Here is a 16,727-nt window from a genome sequence, read left to right as displayed (position 1 = left end):
TATCATTCTCAATGGTGAAAAGCTGAAAGCAATTCCATTAAGATCTGGAACAAGACAAGGATGTCCACTTTCACCACTGCTTTTCAATATAATACTGGAAGTCCTAGCCAGAGCAATAAGACAAGAGAAAGACATCCAAGGAATCCAAATAGGAAAAGAAGAAGTCAAACTATCACTCTTTGCAGATGATATGATAATATACATAGAGAACCCCAAAAACTCCACAGAAAAACTAATTCAACTCATCAATCAGTTCAGTAAAGTGGCAGGATACAAAATCAGAAGCAAAAGTCAGTAGCCTTCCTATATACAAACAATAAATCTGAAGAAGAGGAAATCAAAAAAACCATCCCTTTTATTATTGAAACAAAAAAAATCAAATATTTGGGAATAAATCTAACAAAAGAGGTAAAGGACCTATACAAAGAAAACTATAAAACACTGTTAAAAGAAATAGAAGAAGACACAAAGAAATGGAAAAACATCCCCTGCTCATGGATTGGGAGAATAAACATTATTAAAATGGCCATCCTACCAAAAGCAATATACAGATTCAATGCTATTCCAATCAAAATCTCAATGGCATTCTTCAAAGAAATAGAACAATTATTGATGAAATTCATATGGAATCACAAAAAACCCCGAATAGCCAAAGCTCTCCTGAAAAAAAAAGGGAATGGAGGCATCAAACTCCCAGACTTCAAACTCTACTACAAAGCCATAATCATCAAAACGGCATGGTATTGGAACAAGAACAGACATACAGACCAATGGAATCGAATAGAAAATCCAGAAATAAACCCACAGATTTATGGTCAACTAATATTTGACAAAGGAGCAAAGACTATGCATTGGAGCAAAGAAAGTTTGTTCAATAAATGGTGCTGGGAAAACTGCGTCGCTACATACAAAAGAATGAAGCTTGACCACTACCTCACACCATATACAAAAATCAACTCAAAATGGATTAAAGAACTAGACATGAGACCTGAAACCATAAAATACATAGAAGGAAATATAGGCGAAACACTACGTGATTTGCATATCAAAGATATCTTTACAGACACATCACCCAAAGCAGTGATAGTGAAGGCAAAGATCAACAGCTGGGACTACATCAAATTAAAAAGCTTCTGCACAGCAAAAGAGACAATAACAAAAACAAAGAGAAACCCCACCAACTGGGAGAAAATTTTTGCACACAACACTAATGATAAAGGACTGATCACAAAAATCTGCAAAGAGCTGATGAGACTCAACAACAACAAAGAAAATAATCCAGTCAAAAAATGAACAGAGGAGCTAAAAAGAAACTTCTCTGAAGAGGAAATGCGAATGGCCAACAGGCATATGAAAAAATGTTCAACATCACTTGCCATCAGGGAAATGCAAATCAAAACTACCATGAGACACCATCTTACACCAGTGAGAATGGCACATATTAAAAAAACTAGCAACAACAAATGTTGGCGAGGGTGTGGAGAAAAAGGAACTCTTCTGCACTGTTGGTGGGAGTGCAAACTGGTCCAACCACTATGGAGAGCTGTGTGGAGATTTCTGGACCTACTAAACATAGAGCTTCCACAGGATCCAGCAATTCCACTCCTAGGTATTTACCCAAAGAACACAGAAACATCAATTCCAAAGAACACCTGCACCCCTGTTTATAGCAGCACTATTTACAATCGCTAAGCTTTGGAAACAGCCCAAATGCCCAAAAATAGATGACTGGATCAAGAAGATGTGGTACATATATACCATGGAATATTACTCAGCATTCAAAAAAGATAAACACATGCAATTTGCAGCAACATGGATGGCGCTGGAAGGGATCATGCTCAGTGAAATAAGCGAAAAGGAAAAAGAAAAATACCGGATGGTCTCACTCATAGCAGGAATCTAGAATACTTAAATAAGGGACCAGGAAAATGAATAACTATAAGAAAGTGAAAATCAAAATCAACAAAAACTATGAACCAGAGACACTTTTTGGGGGGTGAGGGGGTGGGAGGGGAGGGATTGGGGTCAGAATGGGGGGATTGCAATTGTATGGGGAATATAAAAATAAAATTTATTAATAAAAAAACAAAAACAAAAACAAAAAAAAAAGTACATGTACCCTCTCTCAACAACTGATAAAATAACTAGACAGAATATGACCAAGGAACAAGAATATACAGGGACAATACAATCAACCAGCAAAATCAAATAGAAAGTTCCACCCCAGAACAACAGAATACACATTCTTTTCAAATGCCCATGGAACACAGGCCTAGCTTGGGCTATATGACAAGAGTGTAACACAGACTATGTACAAATTTACAGGAATCACATTCTGAGTATATTCTTCAACTACAATGAACCAAGTTTAAAAAAATCAGTAGCAGAATGATAAAAGGAAATTCTCGAACACCAGAAAATAATGCACTTATAAATAATCCACGGGTCAAATAAAATGTCTTTAAGGAATTTAAAATATACTTACCTGAACTAAAATGAAAAAAATATCAAACTATGTGGAATGCAGTTTTAGCCAGGCTAAGAGGGAAATTTACAGTAATAATTATAAACATTGGAAAGGAAGAACTGCCTCAAATCAATAATCTAAGCTCCTACCTCAAAAATGGAGAAAAACAATAGCAACATAAACCCAAGACAAGAGAAGGAAGTAAATAATAAAGCTAAGGAGAAATCACACAAACACCTACAGGGAAAACATCACATGGCAGAGAAGGCGGGTGTGGAGGGTTACAGGAAGGAAGGCCGGAAGTGCCAGCCAAACAGCAGAAGCTAAGGTAACCAGAGGAAGGATTCCCTGACAAATTTTTAAGTGAGCATATCCCTGCTGACACCTCAATTTTGAACTTGAAGCCTCCAGAGCTGGGAGACAATCGATATCTGTTGTTTTAAGCCACCCTGTTGGTAGCACTTTGTTACAGTGGCCTAGAGAACCAAATCAGCTTCCAGTTAAGTTGAGGAGGGTAAAGAAGAATAAGAGAAAACTTGATTAATCCAACAGGAAGGAATTTTTTTAAATATCACAATATGAAAATATTTTATATAATATAAAACTGATATGTTCAAATATGTCAGTAACCCAAAATTATAAACATTAAATTCACTAGACTACAAAATGCTGCATAGGTTAACAAATCTAACTCACAATTTTCAGGTGACATTTCTAGGACAGAACAAAATTTAAAAAATAAAGAATAAGAAATGAAAATGAAAATGAATACACCTAACACCAACTGCGGAAAAAAGCTGATGTTGCAATATTAACAGCAGAGACAAAAGGAAGAACTGAATCTTACAATGCATCAAGAAGAAATAATTATAGTTACCTTCCTAAACAAAAATATAAAGTAGGAGCTCCCAACTATAAGGACAAACAGAACAAACCAGAGTGCCAGAAATTCTTTTCTGAAAATAATGGTCTAAGAAAACATGTAGATATAAACCAGTAGGGTCACAGATAATGCGAACAACTTCACCAGCAAGAATAACACAAATATGTAAAGTCTTTATCCAACACACAATTCACTTTTTTTTTTTAAGATTTATTTATTCATGCATACAAGAACTGAGGTACAGGCCAGATGTGTGGAAGGGTGAGAGGATTCATCAGAGACAGAGTGGGGTGGGGAACAGAACAGGCAGATCTACTGAAATACACTGCTGAGGGGAGCAGTGGGCGAGGCAGGAGAGGTCTGCTTCGCCATGTGGAATTCTCGCCCAGCTGGCCGGGATAGAACCCGCACTGCAGAGGCTGCAGACAGCTTCACAGCGCTGCACTCAACTGTCTGCGCCAACAGGGAGGCCCACAATTCATATTTTGTCAAAGCACATGTGAGCATTTATAAAATTATCCTTGTGGGCCTCCCCTGGTGGCACAAGCAGTTGAGCGCTGCACCGTGAAGCTGTCCGCAGCCTCTGCGGTGTGGGTTCGATCCCGGTCGACCGGTGAGAATCCCACGTGGTGCAGCAGACCTCTCCTGTCTTGCCTGCTGCTCCCCTCAGCAGTGTATTTCGCCAGTCTGCCTGTTCTGTTCCCCTCTCTGTCTCTGGTGTATCCTCTCACCCTCCTGTGTGTCTGGCCTATACCCCGGTTCTTGTATAAATAAATAAATCTTTTTAAAAAATAAAGTTATCCTTGTACTTGGTTTCCAAGAAGTTTCAATAAATTTCAAGGAATCATAGTCATCCAGAGAACATTCCTTGACCAAACAAACAAATTGCATTTTTCATTTATGTCACAAACACACAGCATTGGTAAGAAAATAGAATCTCAGCCAGGGACAGGAGTAGAGGGGGAGGTAAACTGATGTATTATGACTATCAACTATCAATTTTTAAAATACACATTTCCCCTTTACCTATCAACCACTCTTAGCAATTTTTCCTAAAGATACACTTAAAAACGTGCATAAAGAAAAATGTACCAGGATTTTCATTACAGTATTGTTATAGTAAAGACACAAAATCCTTAATTGCTGCCATGGTAGGAATGTCTGAATTGTGTGCCCATGTTTACTGATATGGAAGAGCACAAAATCTCAGAAATAATGGGTGTAGTCAACAATCATTAATTTTTATAGGGGTGAGGGGCATTATGTTCTGATGAAAGATACCCAAGAATTTAACAGCAATTGCTTCAAGAAAGAAGGTCTGAGACTTATTTTCTCTAAACATTTTTGCAATGTGTATGAATTTTTATCATGTTCATATTTTGCTATTCAAATAGTAAACTGACCAAAAGCCTCTAATCACTATTTATTCATTTAAAATACAACAGCTAAATAAAATGAAGTCCCTAATAGACTTAAGAAACTGCAGAAGTTCCAAATTCTTTTGCACATTCCCTTTAAATTCCTTTATTGATGAACTGTCAAGACTAACATGTCTGTGCAATTAAGCCAGCAAACATGTTCAACAAGGTTTTCAAGAAGTTCGTTACCTGATGGGTCATATTAAGGTGCTTGATCAAAAACTGTGGGCTAGAACCAGTACAAACAAGAGGAAGACTGCTTCCTTTCATGGCAAACCAGTGTGAAGGCTGGCTGGCTCTCTTATCTCCTGCGCTGCCTTCTCCATGAGTGGACACTGAGCACACTCTGATCCTGCAGGACCCACACAAGTACTATCCATTTCCCTGAATGCTCCCACCTCCATCAACACCTCCCCAGACACACCCCCAGGCAGTCACAGGGCTACACCCTGAATTCACTTAAATCTCAGCCCAAGTGTCACTTAGAAAGACCTTCCCTGAGCAGCTTATCTAAAACAGCACTACCCTCCAGTCCCTCTCTGTCTCCTGACTCTATTCCAGTTTTTAATCACTCATCACTACCTGTCATGATTTCCTTTGCCTAATTATTTGCTTCCCACCCTACAAGGTAAGCCTCATGGGATAAGGTCTATAGCTCTCTGCCCATACCTAGGAGCACATAGCCACTGAGTAAATGTTTGCCACAAGAATTAAAATTTCCTGATAGGAAATTTATAGTCTAGTTTTCTTTATGTTTCGATCACACTCTTTCTCACATAAGTGTATTTTTTCAAACTGCAACTTTTTCTTGTCTTTTATACCTAACCAGTGATCATAGAGGGCAACCAGGGCAAAGTGCTCTCTAGAGAAAGAGCAGACTCAAGAATTGGATGCTGGATTTTGTTAAAATTCACCAGGCTGACATATTACAGGTTCAAAATCAGCATTTATTTTTTGGGCCACCCAATCATAACAGCTAGGGAAAACCTCTATTCAGATAAAAATCGAACACTAATAAAACAATAACACAAATAAAAATCGAACACTAGAGAAGCATTCTAAAGTAAAGGTGAGTTACGGAAGTTACTAAATCCAAGTGTATGGGAGGGATCTGGTCCTTGTGACCCAGCAGGAGTGAGTGAGATCTAGCTAAGTTTTGGAGAGTGAAGAGTTCGGCTGCCTGACCACTAGAAGTCCACCATTAGGTCCCTAACAAATTCCATCTCTGTTGGACTTCTCCTACTTCTCTACACTCTCTGGCTTCACTTATCAGAGAAATGGGGCTAATTTATATCAAAGAATCATTGGGACAGAAAGAAGACTTCATCACAACATTTTCAGAAAGTTCTGCTTCTGAAGACACCCCCTCACTCCACTTCTGGATCTTTAAGAGAGCACCATGGCCTGTGGATAGCTCCCCCACCACCCTAGTCTCCCCCACCACCTTGCTCAACATAAGAAGATGGTGTTAGTCCCATGGACAGGCCTCCCCCACCACAGCCTTATAACCCACTGAATGTAGAACAATCAGTGCACCACATCCATGTAGTTCTCAGAGGCAGGTTGTATACTTTGTAAATTCATGTCCAGCCTGGCATCAACCCCTCTGAAACAATTTCTGGATTCCAATTCCAGTCAAGAAAATAACTGTCGAAGGACAAGCCTCCCCAGATAGCCAGATAGACCCCTTCAAGATGTCTACAAGACATGTCACCATGGCAGATAAATTATTTCAAATTGAGGCAATCAAGGCCTTGTGGGATTCAAGAGAAACTTTGAGCATTACCTGAACTATCCGAAAGAATGAAGATTGGCAGAATTATCTAGACTTAGAAAGGCTATTTCTGGAGATAACTGTCAGAGAAAACTGTCTATATGGCAGGGCAAAAATCTAGTTACAGAACATATGATTTTTGTCACAAGTCCCTCTCCTGTCTCCTTGAAGCTCCAGGCCCTTGTCCCCTTCCTTAGCTCAGAATATAAATCCTTGTTTTGCCCCATTTACTCCAGAATTTGCACAAAGATTCTCTATACATGTCATTACATTTGTTCGTTTTCTCCTACTAATCTGTCTGGTATCAGATGATCGCTCAACTAGCCCAAAAAGAGACCAGAGGGGCAGAGAGAAATTTCCTCTCCACTGCTTGCTATTAAAAACAAGAGGTAAGGCTCCTCTGCTTTTCCACACTACTCAGGAAGTTCTTTTTATAACCGAATTTCTCCTTGAATCTCGAAGACTTGTATTTCTCCTGCTTACATTAGAAAAGGAGAATTTATAATTACTGTCCATCTCCTATATCCTCAAATATTTCAGGGCCCCTCTCTGCCTCTGTAGAATAAGAGCTCTCTTCTGTAAGTCCAGGGCAATCATCCAACATATTTCACTGTCCCCTTGATCTTGAAAAACTGCAGGTTCAAATATGAAATAAAAAGTTATATTGCTGCAAGTTCTGCTCCCTTAATATTTAAACCTACCCAATTATTATATTTCTTTGCTTGTTATATTTTAAATAGAGCAGAGAATGAGAAAACAATTGTTTTTTTGAACATCTATTGCCGCTGACCCTGAGTTACCTCTGCAGTGTACGCTTACACCACTTACCTAAGATTATTAAGTGCTGTAGTGCCATTATTACCAGAAGGAGCAGGAACAGTGTCAACCTAATGAGGCGGCAGATTATATCTGATGGTCTCCATCTGAAAGTCGGCACAGGCCAGGCTGTGTGCTAATCAAGTCACCAAAGGCCTTTACTCTTGGACAACAGCGGCCTTTGTCTACACCTTGAGAGGAAAATGAGCTGCCTCCTTTCTAGTGCTAATAAGTTTAGTGGAAAAGGGTTATGTTCCATGGGAAAAGCTAGACTCACCCAGTATAGGGCAAGCATCCAGCAAGTGTCTGGAGGAGGCTAGCAGTGATCTTTCCCAAGTTGGAACTGGAACCCCTTTGCTGGAAGGCTGACACTGTGTCCCTGAGCTCAGAATCACCAGCACTTTCGCTTGACACTGCAGGAGTCCATGTATGTTCACTGAAGAAATGCAGGAAGGAGTCATTAGAATTTACATTAGGTTCTGAACTTTCTGGTAACAATAGCAAAAAGAGAAATACTGGTTTGGACAGTTTTCATATGAGAATAAAAGAGAAGGCTACTTCAGAAAATACAAAACTGATGTTGTTTTGGAGACTGTTCAGTATGTTTCTGTGGGTTATTTAAAATTCTCTGCTGAAAACCCATTTAAAAGGCCAGCAGTGAGTCAGTGCACTTCATGTTATTTGCTAGAGAAAGATCGGCTGGTCACATGTGGATTTGCCCATCTGCACCTGTTATGGGATAAAGATCAAGATCAGTTATTGGCTGCTCTCTGTATCCTTAAATGCCAGCATGAATATGCTCTGGTGTCTCATTTATTCAGAAGGCTGGCTGGGCCTGAAACAAGAGACCACAAATTCCCAATAGCAGATCATTCCCACAGAGGTTAAATATGGTTTAAAAATGCATCCATGGTTTTGCGGCAAGTGGACAGATCTCACTTGCTGAAGATGTGCAACTAATTTTAGATTGATTTTTTTCTCCCTAGGCACATAACAACCAATTACAAGAGACAGTATCCCAAGGTCCAAACAGGTGTGCAGAGAATAGCAAAGAGACAGTAACTTGGATTTAAAAAGAACACTAATTTTACTGAATATCATCATCACACACATTCTCTTACCTCGGAAGAAAAGAAGTCACAGTAAATTGCCCTAGCTTCCAAGCAGGATAAAGAGAAACAAAGGAATAAGTCTTCCAGATTCTGCACTTTAACAGGACTTTGAAAGAGCAAAAGTCTGGTGTGTTAACTTATAATGTCAGCTGGGTTAAGGTGACACAGATAATCTTACTTGCTGTTGGAGGGAGTAGAGGAAATGGCACTGATAGTTGTGCCAGACGACCAGCAGAAAGTCTGTACTGAAATCAAGAATATGTGTTTCTTGGCGCCACTAAGCCTCCTTCCAGGAACCTATTATAATAAAATAATAGAATATTTCCTTATAAAGTACGAATATGGAAGTATAAGGGACTTATTTGTAGCCTGGATAAGCAGTGTTTAAGAAAAAATGGAAACAATTCAAATGTCTATTAATAGACAGCAGACTAAAGTGTGACATAAAGAACGACAATGGTCATTTCACTCTTGCATGCACGAGTACTTATTAAACATCTGCTATGCTGAGCTTGGTTCCACGCATTTGAGTTATAGCACACAAAGTACACCAAAAACTCCTGGTCTTGTGGAGTTCATAATCTAACTGTGATACTTTTAAATAAATTGTTAATGAGAAATCCCAAAATGGTTACATAATTTTGAAATATAGACATACATATATCTATAAGACATATTTTTGTATACACAGATAATGTGCTTTTAAATGAACCCCTTGCAGTAGCTCTGAGGTCCCTGTGGGTCCCTTACATGCAAATGGCAAGTCACTGGAGCATTTTTAAAATAAAACACCAGCCTGAGCTTTGGAAGAAACTTAAGTGGATTCAATCCTGGCTTAAATACATACTAACTGCATGATCTTAACAAATAATCTCACTAATTCAGTTTCTTCTCTGACTCACAAAATTACCATAAGAGTTTTGAGAAAAAGAAAAATATCTAGGACTATTTACAAGATGCCTGGAACAGTAAATGCTAAATAATTATCTGTTTCTTACCCTTTCTCCTTAGGAGAAAGCCACAGACACGGAATTAACTGCCTTGGGATTTAGAACACTAAGTGTTTTTCTCTACTAACTGATTGTCCCACTTAAGAGAAAAAATGTCCTTTAAAGAGTTTAAATAATAATTATCGTTGCTCAAAGGATCAATGGGTTTTTAATTGTTTTCCTCTGAGTCCATACATACACATAAAAATCAATCAATCTTCTTTCCTTTAGCAACTATATATTTATACTGATAGCACTATTCCCTCCCAATTAAAAAATCTAGTTTAATTTTTTTAATTAGACAAATATACATTCATTTATCCTCACCTATATTCTGATGTCTGTTACTTGTTTCCACAAAAAATTATTTGTTCTACCAAAAGCCTGCAGGTCAGCGGGGGCAAATTTTTCTGAGGCCCCACACCCTGCTGTGTGTACTGAAATCCTAAATGAACTTCAACCGCCTCACAATTTTTTTTCTATTAGATGTTCTCCTTTAATTCACACACTTCACTTAATGCCTCAGCCTTTGAGCACAATAAAATCTTCCAGGAAAATATCTATTAGTTGAAATCATGAAAATAAAATGCAGTGACATAAAAGAAGTCGTCTTGTGGCCCGCTCTCATCTGAGAAAGTGATGCTGTAACTGAGAATCTAAGAAATGTGTGAAGACCAGATTCTCCAGGTGCTGCAGATGGTCTCCCGCTGCAAGACTCTCAAAAGTCCTGCTAATTCCTTCATTTACTCTAGCACAAGAGCAGCTCACTACATTTTGAAACATTGCTTCTTGAAATTCACTGTCTTTATACCATGTTCCATCAGATACATTCAGGAATTTAGCACCAAGAAAATTAGATCTTCTGAAGCAATATCTGTTTAATCTTAAATGCAGATGAGAATCATGTGGTCAATATATTTTTCTTTCTGCTTGGGTTACCAGGAAGTTCAGAACCAGATATAAATCTAATGACTCATTCATTCATCAATAAACACACAGGGAACGCCCATTACATATCAAGCATCCTACAAAATGCTGGCAATTCTGAGCTCAAGGACAGAGTCAGCTTCCCAGAAAGCCACAGACACTGAATTAACAAGTGTCCATAAGCATACCTTGAAAGCTTAGAGGAAGAGTATCTCGCTCAGTCCAGGATGGGAGGGTATATGTGTGAGGGGAGGGAGGACCAAGAGGAGACAGGGAGGTGGCACCCCCTAAAAATGATATAAGTTCCAGATCTTAGCACTGTATCTCTTATTTGGTTTCTGATGTTTCTGTAAAAATGTTTTACACTTTTATAGAAATCATTTAAAATATGCACAAACTTCAAACAATAACCATTTAACCTAAACCCTCTAAATTATAAAATACATCTTAAAATCCGGTAGTACACGGAATCCTTAGAATCGACTTAGCAAAGTTAATTCTTGCCATATTTTCCATAGCTCCCAAATAACTTTGGTTTATAAATATTAAGATATCCTCTCCTTGAGTTAGCATGTTCTTAACCTTACCTACTTCACTATTTATTCCAGCAGGCCAACCCCAAAGATCTTGATCAGGTAACTCTGAGCTGGTAGACACTAATTGACAACACAGATTAACTATTTGGTTTCTAGATGAATCTTGGCATATTTCCAGATTTGGCTAATGCAAAGCCAATGCATTCCTCTGCCTCTGTAACATTTTTTCCTTCTGCCACATCATACACTATGAGAGAATGGGGTTGCTGGCATAATTTCAAGTTATATCATTGATTCAAATCTATCCCAAAGCAAACCTGCTTTTATTTCAGATGAACATTCTCTAGTGATCTGAACTGCAGAGGCAGTAAAACAACTCTACATTTATGTGGCACTCGGAGCCCCACAGGAATCGTTTTCTATGCTCAAATACCTTAGAAGCAATAAAGAGTTTGGTAGGTTAGAGTCCTTTTTGTGGTTTTCTGAAAAATCAGAATTCTACATAATAGAAATATGAACTTTGTGCTTAACAACAACTCATCTAATAAATAATACAGTACATTATGTGCATAATTCTCATTTAATTGTAACTACTTCATAAATGTCTGGTAAAAGTAACATTCAGCTTGTAAATCAGAATCAGTCAGGAAAACAAACTATACCTTCAGGGAAGAGCTGCAGGAAGGGGCTGACTCCACCCTCCGGGTTCCTCTGCCCAGTTAACAACCCTCCTGTCCTTGTACAACCTGCTCAAATGTTTCCTCATCAGGGAGGCCTTTCCTGAACACACATCTACAAAGCACAGCACCAGCTCTCCCTAACCCTTTCCCTCCTGGGTTCCTTTTTCTTTTCGTCATCTTTTTCCCTGCCACTATCCACCCACCCACCCATTTTTGCATGCACTATCACCCCCAGGTACATATTTGTTGTTTTCCCTCTTCCCTCAATGTAGCACATGCCCTAGAGAGCAGAGGCTGTTTTTTGTTTATTGCCTTATCTCTAACACCTGCCCCTAGCAGGCATTCAATAAAATATTTGTTGAATAAAGTTTTTTACTTGCTCCCATCCCATCCCTGCCTCTTGATGTGGAAAACAAAGCAGTGAGTGTTGACAGGGCATCTTCCCAAATTCCTCCTCTCGGTTAGTATGGCAAAGAACAGCACTCCACAAAAAGCCAAAAGCTGACTGGAACAAATGACCCAAGAAGTTTTCTGTTAATCTGCAATGATGCATCTTGAACTCCACCTTGCAGACCAACCACTGAATGCATTTTGACTTGCTGTTTCTGACACTCTTGAGACCTACCCAGTCTGCATGTTCTGAGAGTTTCTGAAAGGCAGGAGAAATCAACCACAATTTCCAGTCATGACTTTGAAATGAGAAAGATTTATGCTGGCTATATTATATATATTGACTCCCTTTCTAGCATCTAAAGTTAAAAGGGGGAGGGGAGCTGGGAAAGGTACTAAGATCAGTGCTTTTCAATCATGTGCATCTATAAACCTCATTATATTGACCAAGGAGCCCCAATTTACCAGGGTTACTGTGCACTTCAGAATCTCTCTAGTGGAAAACACTCACCTTCCTGAATACAAGTCTCTAAGACCCTTTAAGTCTTATGATGTTTAGCTAGAGAAGGAAGAACCCAGACATGCATAGAATTGAGAGGACCTGAGCCATTTAAATCACAGGAGATCTAGAACCCAATAAGGAAAAGAACCATAAAAATATAACTCAAGAAATAAAGTGACCCATAATTCCTTTCAGTTCTGCCAGTACAAAGGAACATACGATAGAAAACTTTTAATAAATAAAACCATCAGTGCACAGAGCTAAGGGGCTTTGCAAGACTATAATTCTAAGTTTTGGTATTCTGTCTTGATATCTGCTACCCAAGTGTGCTACTAAACCGCCTGCCAAGGAGAAATGAAGCAGAGCCCCAGCAATTCCTTCAATAAGTTAGAGAGAGAGGAAGGCTAATTTAACAGGGCAGTGCCAAATGCAGTTAACAAACTGCACATCTATAAGATGGAAATAAGTTGTCCTTCTTTAGCAGTAACTCTCCTCACTAAGTAGCTCTAAAAGAGTGGTGAAGCCTTTCTCCTTCTTGGTATGTAGCTGTCAATGAGTTCCTTTCCTTCTGCAGCAAAGAAGAGGTTGCCAAACTGTGGAGCTTTGTGTGGCATCATTGGAACTGCCAGGAATTGAGAAATACAAGCTGTATTTGATCTCTTCCCTGGAGCAAGACCACATGGAACATGACCTGCTTGTCATGAGCCCTTGTACTTTTTTTTTTTTAAAGATTTATGCACACAAGAACTGGGGTACAGGCCAGAGTTGGGGGGGGTGAGAGGATTCACCAGAGAGATTGGGGAGCAGAACAGATAGATTGACTGAAATACACTGTTGAGGGGAGCAGCGGGTAAGTCAGGTGAGGTCTGCTGCACCATGTGGGTAGCTCCCTCCCACATGGGGATTGAACTCATGCTGCAGTGGCTGCGGACAGCTTCATAGGCTGCAGACAGCCCCAACCCCTTTCGCCACCAGGGGGGCCCAGCCCTTGTACTTTTCTAAGTCCATTTCCCTTTGCTCAAATGATTATCACTGGTACCTGGAAGTTGAGTCCACTACATCAAGATTTCAGGCGTCAGTCTGTACCAGGCAGCCTGAGCACCAACTAGAATTGCTTCTATTTGCTGCACACAGGAAGTATGAGTCAGCCCTAGGAGAAGTGAGTTTTCAAGACCTCAAAAAGAGGAACTCCATTCTAGCTGTGGCTCTTTCTTTGGATGTAATGAAGCAAACTCTTACCTGCTCTGTTATGTCTGAGTCTATGCAATATAACTGACTTTCCTATGATTCTGTTTCTAGAAGAGGTAACCTAATAATAGAGACACACTACTTTGCTCAGAAATCACTGTGTAGCTTTGGGCACATCACTTACCATCTCCTGGTCTCCCACCACCCGACCCCATCCCCACCCCACCCCCAAGACAAGCACAAAATGAGACCAAAATGATATCAGAGTACTGTCTATTTGAATAGTCTCTACTACTGTGGATTTTTTCCTGAGATGTCTCTTTCATTGAAAGAAGTATTTTCATCATCAATATTTTCTGACCTCTCATCTGTTTTAGCTCTTATTTATCCCCAAAGATTCTTGCTAGTGAGATGTCCTTTGCCTTAAGCTGGAGAAATTTCTGTGGGACTCTTCACGTCATATAAAAGGCTGACTCAAGACTCAGGATTTGCCAGCTCTCTGGTTGCCCTGGGTCCTGACAACACTACGGTCCTTGATTACTAAGCTCAGGGAGAAGCGTGGCACTGACGGGCCACACACATACTTTCTTTGGGGGGCTGCAGAGGGGCCCTTTCTTACTCTTGGCTAATAAACTCTTATGCAGGAGACCAGAAGTCCTGAGGTAACTTGTGGCTTATATCACCTTCCCAAAATATCTCTTCTCCCTTCTTCATCTTTCACATATTTCTTCAACCATTCTTTCTTCCCCATCTCTTCTCACTTGGGCCTGTCAGCAGCACTAATGGGGCCATTTAGACCTGTGGGTGACCCATAGGAAAACAAAATACAATAAGCCATTGCTGCTTATCTTCAGGGAACAGAACCACAAGATTAGGACTGAAAGTTATTTGAAGCACCTTCATGCTGACAGCATTAAGAAAGCTATGACATGAAAGCATATGAGATGAAACAAATTCAGAATCGCAAATTCAAGTCGACTACCTTTATGTTGAAACATTCTATGGCACGGCTTTGTGTCAAAAGTTCTTTCATAAAAAGTTGATATGATTAGGGAAAGATACAGAAACCACAGCATTTCACTAATATGTTGGCAGCATAATCCCTAAGATTAATGAAGCTCCAGATCACAACTGCTTAATATATCTTTGCTAGGCATGAGCAGCTCGTGTGGTGAGGATTTGTAGTTCAATCAAAATATATTCTCTACATCCACTTGTGAACATAATACTCACAACATCCATGTGATTAACAAAAGTGGCCTAGGCCAGGAGGGCTGCCAACTGTGGGCAGAAGTGTGGCATCCCTAAACAAATGAACAGAGAAAGGTGTCATTATGACTGATGTCGTAGTCATTTGTGATAAAAGGCTTTTATAGCATGGAAGAGGTTTTAGGCAGAGGACCAGTCTTTTAAAAAGGTCCATGGGCTCAATAACCTTTCCCTGTCACAAACCTGGTACAAGATCCAGACTTCATACCAGGGCCCCCTGTCCCCAGGTAGGAAAATCACCAGGAATGCAAATGGCCCAGATGCAGATTTTTAGCAGTGACAGGAACACAGGGAAGAATACTTTTGAGGCTCCTCATCCAGTGAGAACAACCCCTTTACCTGGAGCTGCTACAACTCAGTATAGTCAGACTTCCCTCCCTCTTTCAGAGAAAAAAGATTTGTTTTTTGAGCAATCCCCTTGAACTTTACCCTGCAGGTACACACAAACTTTGCCAGGCACCTCAGATGGGTGATTAAGTTTTTTCTCTCCTTGATTAATCCCTCCATGGATGTTTGCTTACAGATTCATAATGGAACGGCTACCAGACATGAGCCAAACCACTCGACATTCAAGTTAAAACAGTGACTTCCCCCCCCCTTCTCCTCCGTGTCATTTAAAGCCACTTAAAGTTCTTTGCCCAGAACAATACAAATGCTCTCTGCCTAGAGATCTGCCACTGTGGTAGCAGGAGCTAAAGGACACATCAGGAAGAGCAGCACAAACTATGTCTCAGCAAGAGCCTCATGGGTAGATGAAGTTCCTGGCAGTGTTCAGGACAAATCCAAAGCAGAGAAAAGCACAGACATGTCTTAAGATGTGTTTAACAAACAGAAGAGATCTGTTCAGAGTTCTGACCCAGTAGCTTCTAAAGGGTACACAGGAAAGAAAGTGGTGCACTCCCGGTATCCGAGCCCAAGCCAGTACCCAGGCTTCTGGAACAAAGGCAAGGCCCTGGGATGGAGCAGAGACAGAAGTCTGTGGGAGCCAGAAGAAAGCTACTTTTCACTAAGGAAAGCCAGAATCAAGAAGGACAAAGACCGCAGCAAAAAGGAAGATGAAGACAACACTGTCAGCCACCAGTCCCTCCCTGCCAGTACTCATCCGTATGCCTTTCATCTTCCCCTTGGACCATATCCCCTTTCGCAGGTCCCCAGATGACATCCATCTGACAGTGAGTTTGCATGGAGCTCTCACCTCACTCCAGACATTGAGTCAGAAATGAAGCATGCAGAGAAGAATTCTACAGGTTCTCTGCTGTGAAAATACAAAGCTGCATCAAAATAAGCTGGGTTAAGTCTGCTGTGAGTCTCACCTATTTCTTCATGAGCATCATCAGCTGTGGATGCCTCCAACATCACAGGAAAAGCCTCCCAGCTCTAAAAAAATCACTTAGGACTCTCCACCCCTTCTTCAAAAGGGAACCTTCCCCACCCAGTAAATATACCTGCTATTATACAACAGCAGCAGCACTTCTTTTTTTTTAATTACTATGCAACTCTTATTTATTTATTTATATGTATTTTACATCATTGTTCATTTTTAACAATGTTTGCTTTTCTTTTTTCCTCAGGTGTAGTCCAAAGAATTTCCTCCAATGCACCCATGCACCATCACCACAGTCTGTGCTTTTCCCTCCCACACTTCTTGACTAAAAGATTAACCCAGTTAAAATGGGAGGAAACCCACAAAATTTATTAGTGATGCATACCTCTGTATGAAGGAATTAACTACATTCTTCCCAGAGAGATGTCCAGATCCACAATATGATGCATGGT

This window comes from Talpa europaea (genome assembly GCF_964194135.1).
Source record: "Talpa europaea genome assembly, chromosome: 1".
Lineage (NCBI taxonomy): Eukaryota > Metazoa > Chordata > Mammalia > Eulipotyphla > Talpidae > Talpa > Talpa europaea.
The sequence above is the reverse complement of the archived record's forward strand: the minus strand, read 5'-3'. Positions refer to the sequence as shown.